General features: G+C 39.8%; 1 pseudogene; it reads left to right on the top strand.

Annotated features, from left to right (window-relative positions):
- The first annotated feature begins 5,941 nt into the window (after positions 1–5,941).
- Positions 5,942–12,333, top strand: LOC114435832 (isotocin receptor-like; annotated as a pseudogene).
- The last annotated feature ends 256 nt before the right edge of the window (positions 12,334–12,589 follow it).

The raw sequence follows: 12,589 nt of genomic DNA, 5'->3' as shown, positions 1-12,589 counted from the left end.
TACATCTTTGTAAAGTCTTTTCCATAAAGCCGAGAAGGGTCCTGATGCCAGGAGCTGAGGCAGGTTTTGTTTTGGGTGATGGGTTTATGATACAGGGCACACCAGTCTTCAAGACAAGCATTAGGATTTTACATCTCTTGTCTTTAAAAATGACATTTTTAGAAATACACCTCTTTCTTGTAGCACATAAATATTAAAGTGGCGATGACGACTGCAGCAGTGGTCTGCAGATAATTTGAGTTTTATTGGAACAGACATGTAGGCACATTGCTCTTCTTCTGTTTAATTTCTGAATGAGAGGGAGCTTAAGGAATTTACAATGTGCCCAACCATCCTGGGTGTTTGAGCTCTTTGATATGAACACACACAGACACTCACAGTGTGTGAGAAAAAGTGAGCATGGGTAAAATAACCCATGACCATAACAGGCACGTTATGTAAGTTAAAAAAAAGAAAAAAAGATGAGACAGCGTTTGCTTTTGTTGGCAGTGTTCACACAAACCTTGTGTTCGTCACGCTAACAAGATTTAGTTCAGCGTTTGATTGTGACCTGTCCACCACCACCACACACATGCTTCAGGTTAGAAACAGAAGAGTGACTGCTGGTTTATACCTGTGTGAGTGCACTGAAACCACAGGGCAGCTGTACCAACACGCCGGTTTGTTATCCTGTGTTGCGGTGACCCTCGTGTGCTCAGGTGCTCCCACAGCGAGATGTCTCCACTCTTACATCACCGAGTCAAACGGCTGTCGCTGAAATACAGTGATGAACTGGTGATGCATATATAGATGCCATGTGTGGCTGAGTGAGTGTCAGACTGAGTGTTTGAGAGGTCAGGACTCTAACACTGGATTCTTTCTCTGTCTATTTACATGACTGAGGAGCCGGTCATCTGTTTCATGTCAAGGTATCTGTGTGAAAAAAAATATTTTTTCAAATGTATTTCATACACTTTCTGTGCTGGTGGGCTAATGTGATTTGCCTGTGCTTGCAGTTGATGGAGATGCAGCGGGATAACTATGAATGTGTGGCAAAATAACAAAATCATGTGTGACCTACAGCGCATTGTAAGCTAGTGTTGTAAGGCTAAAGAGAATGTTTGCTACTGAAATCACATAAACTAAAGAGACACTGATCCAGATCTCTCCAGGCAACCAAACTGTCACACATTAAAGCCACAACAGGGAGATTTTCACTTATTCCAAAAACTTTTGGCCAGACAGTCAATCATTACGTAAACTGGCCAGTAATGCATTTTCATTGCAAACTGATGCCAACCTTTCCCCAACTTGGCTTCATATATGTCAGATCCCGAGCATGCATCCACAATGTCCATGACACAGTATGAGTGAGAACTCCCTGGATAACCATATAAAGGCTGCCAAAATTTGCCAAAAAGGCAAAATGGAGACGGCAGGGTGGATGGAGGCTTTAACATTGTGCATTGAGATGTTGAAAGCCAGGCATTCTTTCAATTAAGTGCTTCATGGTGCATTTCCCTGGTGAGCGTGGGCTGCTGGAGGAAGTGGCCATCCATGTTTCTTTGTCAACAATCAGAAGATTTCATGAGCAGAACTTCAGAGGACACAAACCCCCTAATAAGCCTTCAAAACAGAAAGACCAGGTCTGAGGGAAAAAACTCAGGAAACCAAAGAAGTGGCTCTCTGGGCAGATGAAAAGAAATGCCCACTTTGATCAAAGTAGGAAACAATAGCAAAAAATATATATAAAATACATGAGCCAGAGCACACCACCTCATCAGTCACACATGCTGCTTCTGCCATGATTTGGGCATGCTGCTCATTGATGATTTTGCTGCTGATGGAAGCGTTGCGTGTGCTCAAATTAAGCTGAATGCATATCCACTTTATTCAATCAGTTAAAATGTTAACACACGTAAAAAAACAGTCCTCAAATAAGTAAGTAGGAGGAAATGTAGATTTTTACGGCTGCAGTTTGGGGTTCAAATAAACCCTTTTACAATAATAGAGACATGTTACAGCTTCGTCTCTGGCATTTTCTTGTTTGTCAGGTTGAATACTCCCATCTAAACCAACAGATTTTATATGCACTAATTCATAAAATCACAGGAGGACGTATACACAAACTTCATTTCAGTCACCTTGAAAGTTTTACAATGTAGAAGTCTGGAGAGCATCGATGGGGAAAATACCAAGTGTCTGCTGATGTGTGTCTGTGGTATGACTCCTCATTAAATGATGTTTAAATAGCCTTATGTAAATATGTATATGTACATTTTACTCAGACATGAGGCATGGAGTCTTCATGTGTAAACATGTAGTACATCAAGTTACAGAGTTTTGCATGTATATATTTCTGGTAAAGCAGTTCTGGCACATGTTTTATACACAAAATTCAATTTCAATGAAATTGAATTTGTATGGTGCTTTACGGAGACCCAGAGTCTGACCCCCGAGCAAGCACGTGAATGTAAACAGTGGCAAGGGAAACCTCCCTTTTAATGAGAAGAAACGTTGAGCAGGACTGGGATCAATAATAAACAAAATATATGCAGTTACATATGTCGTGATTGTGACTTGTAATTCCGAGATAGTATTTCTGTGGACCCTTTGCTTTATGATCAAAACTCTGAGCTGTGCTGTGTTCATGTTAGAGTTTTAATGCATATTATTTGCTTCAGTACAATATAAGATTAGCAGTCTATCTGTCTTCTAAAGTGTCTTTCAAACTGCTGTGTCCATCAGAGTTGATGTAGCAGTCAGTAACACCCAGGATTCTCTGATCCAGCAACTTCCTCCAGCTGCTCCCAGGCCTGCTGGGAGACATAATCTATCCAGTGACTCCTTTCCTGGCCTGGGGCCTCCGCTCAGCTGAGCGTGTTGGTAGATCTCCTTCATTTGGTCATCAACCACATTTCATGGCTGTAGGTAAGAGTAGGGATGTATACTGAGCGGTGAAGCTGGGAAAATATTTGGAATCTTCAGTGATTACAGAGTGGCTGTCCTCAGCATGGGAGCAGTATGACCTTGTCTGATCTGTCATCATAGTTCTGTCTAACAGTTTAACTTTGTGTTCATTTGGGAATTAAGTTCCGTATTTATGAGTTTACTGGGATCATTCTTTTGGGAAGTAGTTTCTATTACAAAAAGTGTTTCCTCAATTTAGGTTGAGTGTTCGAAGTAGGCCTTGTAAAGGTGAGTGAGTTAAATGCAGTCAAAGCACTGTTTTCACACGTGGACGGTATGTCTTTATATTTAGTTAAACTATTCATTTTGACTCAAGGACAAGCTGATTTGAATTTGTTGTTTAAGGGTGAGAGGACAGCAGAAGCTCATGTACCTCCCAGTAAATATAAAGAATACCTCAGGGGTCCTCACTACATAAAAGACTGGAGGGATTTGGTCTTTTTACTCAGCACTGCTATTTTTTTTTTTACCTGGCAACAGGTCGTTTCTCCTTTTTTTCCTCACATAGACTGGTTTTTGCCCTGCGGTTTATCTAGATGTTCTTTTATTATAGTTAAAGAGAAAGAAAAAAATTTACTTTTGAAGCCCAAAACTTGAAAAGCTGAACAAAAATAAGACTGGAGAAGACAACATTATAGGTTATGTAATTAGAATAAAGAGAAGAACAAGCAGCATCCTTAAAGAAAACCCCATATAACTGAGCAAACATCAAACATTGTTTTTTTTTTAAATACTAAGCCCTGCAGGGAAAGTGTTAATTAAGATTATTGTTTAAAAAATTTTTTTTTTTAGAGTTTTAGATTTTTTTTTGTTTAAGTATGTTCAAGTGTGTGTCACTAAAATGTCCGACTGAATGTCGTCCTCCATGTTTTTTCATATTGAAGTCCACATGCTGTCTGGATCTTATGTCATGGCTTTATAAACTGTGTTTGTATAGAGTTTATATAACATATCTAACCTGCTTAATACACTGACAGGGTTCAATACAACAACAGAGAGTGAGTGCTCGGCAGTGTAAGGTTTGGTATGACTCAGAATAGATTACATGTTCTTTGACATTCTGTGATAACACAGTGGGTAATAACCGGAGAGCTGTAGTAACGTCTTCAGATGCCTTTGGTTGAATGATCATATTATCTACAGCCTGTCGATACACTCAGAGCTGGCCAGAGGCATAAACAAACTAAGTGGCTGCCTGGGGCAATGTAAAGTTATTATAGTTTAATATTTCCAGTCACACAAACATTTGTAGGATTTGAAAACTGTATTTTTCCTATGGTTCATGTATGATCAGTTAAAGGATCCGAAATGTGTTTCAGTTTCTGTGGCAGGTCTTTAATAAACACTCAATCATCTGATTATATATACGTCAAGATTATAAGCATTTTTTGTGTTAAGTGCAGGATTGTTTTTGTTGTTCATTTAGTCCAAGACCACTTAAATAAAACCATTACTAAAACTATTCTATTGTTACTAAGAAAAGATTAAGATTTGGAAAACCTTTGTTCCACAATGGGGAAGATAGAGTAGCATTATTAACAGGTCACTGTCAGCTAAATCTAAACCCCACACTGGATGAAACTTTAACTTTTTTATTCCTGATTTTTAAAACAAGAATGTACGATGTTTTTAGAGATGCATGCTAACAGCACCTTGATTGACACGTTTACCTGCAAGCTCCAGCCGAGCAGTTCACACCCTCCTCATTGAATCAAGAAATTGTTGCCACCATGTCTCAGTCTGGCAGATGTTGTGAAGTATAATCCTTCTTGTCTGAAACTCAGCTTCTGCTCCTCTTTGTTGCTGAACAAATGGACTGCATTAAACGGCACAGTCAGTGAATTGCTAAAATCCCCCCAGATGTTCTCTGAGGTAATTTCTGGAACATTTAAACACAATGTTTAAATATCTTCTAATACAATCTTCGGTGTTCTGTTTTGTTACTTTGCTTGTGCAATGTTCCTCTGCAGAACAGCAGAGGAACATTGCACAAGCAAAGTAAAGTCATGAGAGAAGCAGTGCTGCCTGTGGGTAATGTTATTGTACACAGTGATAACATCTAACCTAAACCCTGCTGTAAAACCTTTCAAACACAGGGACGCTGGTAAAACATTCAGCTAGTTATCATGGACATAGTGATTATTGTTGTTATTTAATGGAATATACAAAAAAAATCAGTTGTTGAACAAACAGAGCACTTCATTGGTCAACTGTTAGAACAAACATGTACAGACAATCCAGACAAACACAGGCAACCTGTTTACCTGCCAACAGGTCCACCACACATTCAAAGGGAGCAGAGGGTAAACAAGCGGTCGACAATAGAGCAGCAGAAAACACATTTTCAAACAAGTGATATTCACATATGTTGTAGAGAACAAAGTATTTTTCATCTCAAAGAGAAGAAAAGGTGGCTGAGAACAGAATGAGAATAAAACACACTGTACAATTTTTCAGATAGCAGTAATTGTCAGACAGGAACACAGTGGTTAGTACGATTTATGATGATTGTTGTTTGTAAAATGAATTTTACACCAGTTTATGGTCAGTTTCTTATATGGACCCTAACTGCAATCGCTCTTTCAGGAAGCAATTTGGGGAATTTATTATGACCCTACTTGGTTTTGCTATCATCAGCCAACTTTTTTTTTTTACATGTTTGAAGTGAAATTGGATTAACTGGCTCACTGCCCCAGCACACTTTAATAATACCATTTGACTTCACATATCATAATCCCTGACACAGCTTTAGCGTGGTGTCGGATTACAACATTCACTGCCACAGAATAAATTATATAAGAGGGGTTTCCATATAAGTCAAGCTGTGGAAAACACCTTATAGATCTGAGCAAGTGAAAAAAAAAACTGATGCATCTACGGGACCTTTTGATTGCGGTGAGGAGGGATTGGGAGGGAGAAAATTAAAGTTCACACTCTACACAGGCTGGAAAATGAGGGGAGGGGGTTAGTGACACTCTTAGTGCACAGAGCCCGCAGAGCAGACCACATCAAGCTGGACGCAGCCGGTGATGAGGACTGCGGTGTTCTGAGATCCTAACAATAAGGCTCATTTCAAAGGTGAGGTTAATTTGAATAAGACTACTGTAAATGTTTCAGATTTTCTTTAAGATCAAGATTCATACATACGCTCGCAAAAATCAGTTTTAAATAACTGTTTTTTTCTTCTCACAGACGACCACTGAGTTTTGGATTTTATTGCAATTTCACTGCAAATCAAACGTGTGTATGCTGTGAACTGGCAGTAAATCACGCAGGACACCTACTCTACCCATCACAGCAGCTCATAGCGGTCCTGAATCTGGACTTGTGATGTGACCGCTGGCTGCGCCAAAGTGGCGCTTTTACGCACGATGGAAGAGCTTTTACGCGGACAGGACAGTTGGTCTAACAACGTGTCATGGAGCAACGCGACTTGTGGAAATGAAAGTCATTTAGGAAACACCACAGTGAACCCGCTGAAGCGAAACGAAGAAGTGGCCAAAGTGGAAGTGACCGTCCTGGTCCTGGTGCTGCTGCTCGCCTTGACGGGCAACCTGTATGTATTGTGGGCTATCCACACCACCAAGCACAGCCAGTCTCGCATGTATTACTTCATGAAGCACCTGAGCATCGCAGACCTTGTCGTTGCAATCTTCCAGGTGTTACCACAACTTATCTGGGACATCACCTTTCGCTTCTACGGGCCAGATTTGCTGTGCAGATTGGTTAAATACCTGCAGGTCGTGGGTATGTTTGCGTCTACCTACATGCTTGTTCTGATGTCCATCGACAGGTGCTTAGCAATCTGCCAACCACTTCGGTCCGTGCACAAGAGGAAGGATCGCCTGTGTGTGATCGCCTCTTGGATGCTCAGCCTGATATTCAGCACCCCTCAAGCTTACATATTTTCTCTCAGGGAGGTTGGGAACGGCGTGTATGACTGCTGGGGCGACTTCGTGCAGCCATGGGGTGCCAAAGCGTACATCACTTGGATGAGTCTCAGCATTTACATTTTTCCTGTGGCGATTTTAAGCATCTGCTATGGTTTGATATGCTTTAAAATATGGCAGAATTTCAATTTAAAAACCAGACGGGAGCACTTTCTGGCTCTGACCCAGAGGCCCTCCAAAGGCACGCATCCCCTGTCTCGTGTGAGCAGCGTGAGGCTCATTTCAAAAGCCAAGATCCGCACAGTGAAAATGACATTTGTGGTTGTCCTGGCTTACATTGTGTGCTGGACTCCTTTTTTCTTTGTCCAGATGTGGTCTGCATGGGACCCTGCTGCACCCAGAGAAGGTAAAGTACTCCTCCTTTCTTTTCTCTTTTTTTTTGCAAATGCACTCAAGATGGATGTTAAATTATAGTCTTAATACAACTTCATCAAAAGCAGAGTCTGTCATGTCAGTTATGGTATTTATGAAGACATTATCAAGCTGTTTTTGCAAAGTGCTCCATGATTGAAGAAGAACATCTCCTTTGTCCAAGATTTATGGTGGTGAATTTATCGCTCATATGTGTCACTCCATAACAATATTTCAGTGCTAAGTGTCTCACACACACAGAGGTCATTCTTCCTCTTCTTCCACTTTGCAAAATATCCCTTGGAATGCACACACAATCCGCTTTTCTTCTATGGCAACACAATAGTGTTTCAATTCAGTCCTCCCCAGAGTGAACACATTGGAATGGGAGCGTCATTACAGCGGTTATCAGTTCTAAGCCACTGGGAGACTTACTGTTAGGACATCAAAGAGTTTCTCTCTGTGTTCCCTGTGGTAGTTTATGTAATATTTATTTGACTGAATAGTTTGCACCAATTTACCTCTGTATCTTTTCAGTTCATCATCAGAGCAGCTGTGTTATTTACACAACCTTCACAATAGTTCATTCTGTCATTTCAGAGATTGAGATTAATCCTAAATATGTTAATCATCTTCCTGTTTTTGTCCTTTTCCAAACAACTCTGCACACAATTGGATTTTCTGTTGTTGTCGTTGTTGTAACTTTAACAATTTTAGCAGAATAATCTTTGGCACCTGCTGTCCTTTTTGAAACAATGTACACTAAGAAACAACGAGTAATTGTTTTCATTGTTTTAATCATTTTTATAGTTTATTCAGAGCCAAACCACATACATACTTTTAGATGTATTATATAACAATGTATATTATAAATTAAAACATTACTTTTAATCTCTTTAATGACTAGTAACTAAAGTTTAGTAGTACAAAAATGTAAAAAACTCAAGTAAAATCAGACTACATCAAAATTGTTCTTAGGACAATACTTGACTAAATGTATGGTCACATTCTCTCCCTGGTTATAAAATTTCAGATTTCTAGTTTATGAAAAATGGTACATTTTAATGGCTGCATGTACTTAAGCCATTCACAGTGAGTAACAATAATACAAAGTTTTTTTATGTACAAATCAAAGATCTTCAAGAGAAACCGCTTCAAAATATTTCAATATTTAAAACAGTTTCAAGAAATGTGAGCAATTATATAAAAGTTGAAACAGTCATTGTGGATGAAATTCCTTAGATTTCAAAGAAGACATCTTAAAAGAAAATCCTCTGTCCAAAATGAAAGCACAGATCTAGTTAGGGTTTAACTGACTCTCCGCTCATGTTTTCTGACTGGTTGCAGTCTCTTTGAAGTAATGCTATTTATGTTCAGAGTCTATGTAGGTGAGCTTCCTGCAGCTCAGGGCGTTCAGTCAAAACGTAAAAACCATGAACTCTTTGTTCCAGGCCCTGAACTTTAATAATATCATCACATACTCCAACCTGCAGAGGACTCACTGATAGTGAAGGATGATCTGACTTTGTGCACCTTTGTAATGTTTGTTTAACTTTTCATCCTTAGAATTTTCTTTGAAATGCTGCTTATTCTTTAAATAAGTGACAGCAGTATCATTGCAGCTCTCCTTTTGATGTCAGCATCAACTCCTTTTCACTTTCCCAACTTCATCCTAAGAAGAGTAATACATCAGGATATTACACAAAAGGAGGAGCCGAGATTAATGTTTGTTTCTCATTACTGGCAGCAAAAGAGGGTGGTGAACACATCGTAAGTCAAAGTGATCTGCACAAGTGGAAAAAAAGGTGGTGTCTAAGACTTCTTGCAGCACTGAGCAGGTTGTTTGACTTATTGGTTAAACACTTCTTATAATTGTGATGGGTCATTTAGCTTTAAACTGCACAAATCACACCTCTCACAATAAACCAAATTACTGTAGGGAGTCAGAGCAGCAAGAAGAGAGCGGGTCAGCACCAGAGGAGAGGAGAAGACAACATGCACTAAATCTTTCTCACCCCATTAAGAAATAGAAAAAGAAAAAAGAAAAAAAGACTTGGAAGTCTTCCACTTTCCACTGTTCAAATGACGTACTTCCTCGCAGTGGCTCTGGGGCTCTAATGATTGGAAATACAATCATTTGAATGAATGAGAAAATAAAGTGTATTTTTCAACTCAGCGTTGCCTCTAAATGAAGCCATATATGTGTCAAACAACTTAAAATTCTATTTGTGAGGCATTCATCAGACCTTCATATTTTATTTTTATAATCTCAGATGCCTTGTGGGTTGTCTGAAATGTATCCGCTCCCCCATTGCTTTATAAATGATGTGATAAATGATGTGTAACATAAGTGCATGACAGGAAATAATTTATATAGAGCGTTCAGAACTGACCCAGAGTGACTTTAATGTAGCAGAGTCTGCCACCAGACTGCACACATGTCTGTTTTATAACATCTTTGAACTGAACGGAAATCTGCGATGTATTAAATAACACAAGTCGACTGCCTGCCAGCCATGCTGTGCTAACAGACAGCTTGAAAATAGCTGCATGTCTAGCAAGAATGAAAAGACATAAAAACATGAGTACTGAGTTTAGAGCTATAATACATATAGGAAGTGACCAAAATACAGTACATTCATAAAGCTTTGGCAAAACTGATGTGTCAACACTTGCGGGCCAAAGTGCAATGTTAACAACTCATTAGGTGGAGACCATCACAACATGTAATGTGTATTTTTAAAAGATTGTATCTAATCCAACAAATCTAAATGTCTGGAAACTGTTTAAGAATTACAGCTTTTTGTTAACTTTATGCAAGTTTTTTTCCGCTCATCTCACGCTGTGGAAAAGGTTTCATTTTTTCATTCTAACTTGATCCTGTGGGACGTAAAAAGGGATGGAAATTTTGAATCCTCACTATGTTTTCCAATGAAACAAGAGCGTAGTTTTAGCATGGACGGAGGGGACACGTCCCCACCAATAAATTGATCCCCTCCCAAAAAAAACTCTCATTGGCTGCAGGAAGGATTACATTCTGTTGGAATCTTAGGAAATAACCAACATTTGAAACATTGCTTTCCGAAGACTGTTAAAAGATCAGCCATTTTCAATGCTAACACATACAGATTTGCTACATAGCCTATACCACATGCAACTGCACAGCTGATATATTGACTTCAAAATAAATCATGGGGTTAAATTCTGAATCTTAAAATTCAGCCTGTGGGGGCTTTTAAAGTCTCATTGAATTCAACGGCTGTCTCGAGGCTTGTCGGTGAGATATTACAATAAAAAGCAGACACGTTGAACCACATAACAGACTGACATCGCTGTCCCTGGAGACCTGTGTAATCACATCTTGCTGGGGTGGAGAAAAACAAGCTAATTTTGGAGATCCATCCATCTGTTTCTTTTCTATTCTCACTGTTATGAGGGCCTGGAGACTGGTCGGTCTCTTCTATTTTTATCATTGTCATCAAATCTGCTAAAAACTTGAAAACCAACTGTTGTCCCTTAATAACTATAATGATTGTGGTTCTATTCCCAAACTCCGCTGTAACCTCCTGAAGATGGAAATCTTTAAAAAAAGAGAGAGAGAAGAGAACAAGTATGGTGTCAGTAGAATTGACTAATATAAATCTATGTGGGTGTCTTGTGTTTTCACTCACTTGATTCAGAAATTTGAAGCAAGTTGTAGAGTTTTATTGAAGATGTTTGACTGCTCATCCAAGCAGCTTCATCAGTTCTGACTTTGGTGGGGAAACATGGTTTATATGTGGTGGAGGACCTCACTCTAAGGCCCCTAGATCCACCCTCGAGAGGTGGATCTAGCAGGATTGGCTCAAATGTGGCTCAGGTGTGAACGCAAATGTGGCTAGCGAATCCGGCTAGCCACATTATTAGCCATATTACGAGGCGCCACCTAGTGGTTTGGAGAACAGCACACACGCTGGATGAAGCCGGATTGAGTGCGGACACAACTGTGTGCACGCAGGTCTGAACGCATCCAGCTTAAAGGCTGTCTGGACAGGTGGACAGTTCATTGTTCTTGCTGTGAACATGTGACTTGGAGTGAAACTTCCTGGGAATGGATGGCAGCTGCATTGTATGTGGTAGAAAGATGATGTCTGAGACCACCACCTCTGTTAAGGGAAGGTTTTTCCAGCTTAACATAGACAGCTTCCTTGACTCCTCTTTCAAACCATCTGTCCTCTGTGTCTAAGATGTGAACACAGTTCTTGTCCTGTGGAGGTGGCTCTCCTGCTGAGCCATTCTTTTGTGGAGTGGTTGTTTGGTTTCATAAATGTACAGGTCAGAGCACTCCTCACTGCACTGGCCTGCATATATGACTTATTTTTCTCCTCTCTTGCCAGACATGGCCTTCATCATCGCCATGCTGCTGGCCAGCCTCAACAGCTGCTGTAACCCCTGGATCTACATGTTCTTTGCTGGTCACCTGTTCCATGACCTGATGCAGTGCTTCTTTTGCTGCTGTAGAAAGGACCTGAGAGACTCCTCCTGCAGCTGTGATCAACAGTGCAGACACAAGAGCGGCTCCTCCACTTATGCCATCAAGAACACCAGCAGTCAGAGGAGCCTTACACACACATCCAGCTTAGGGGGACCAGCGCAGTGAAAAACCAGCCAAGCTTCCTACAGTCCTCTTGTACAGATAGTATCCCTGCACGCTATATGATAACAGGAAGTGGAACAAAATGCCATTGTGTTCAAACATGATGTAATGTGATGCTCCAGCTGGTATCACTCTCCAAGGATGTGTGTATTTTGACTTTCCCACAGCATCACTTCCCTTTTGGATTCCCTTGGCACTCAAACACATCACACATTTCTTTTAATAGTAGGCATTAAAATCTGTCATTTATTGATCTGTTTTAACAACAAGCATTTTTTGTAGACTTCATTCATGCAGTCTGGAACCTTAAAGAGCCCACGCCACTTTTCAACAATCACTATAAAAACACACAGTTACACCATACATGTGTAAATCAGTTAAGGTTGTGGATTATTAACCTTGTGATAATGAAGGGGCTACAAACTGGTATAACCCATTTTGGAGACATCTGTAAACAATGGTCTAATATTTGGTGTTTTTTTATAGACACATACTTATAGCCAAAACAAACTCAAGCGTTTTTGTTTGTTTACATATTGTGATGTCATGCTTCAACTGTTTGATCCTTAAAAGATGTAATTATCACACAAAATAAATTCAAATGTCAAATTCTCTCTAACAAATGTTTTTAACTATTAATTAAAATATTAATATTGTTTCTTTGGGTCCATCGACAGAGAAAGCTCCATAGGAATGCATGTTA

Source organism: Parambassis ranga, chromosome 5, assembly GCF_900634625.1.
Source record: "Parambassis ranga chromosome 5, fParRan2.1, whole genome shotgun sequence".
NCBI classification, from domain to species: Eukaryota; Metazoa; Chordata; class Actinopteri; family Ambassidae; genus Parambassis; species Parambassis ranga.
Note: the sequence above shows the minus strand (reverse complement) of the source record. Positions and strands in the feature narration are given on the sequence as shown.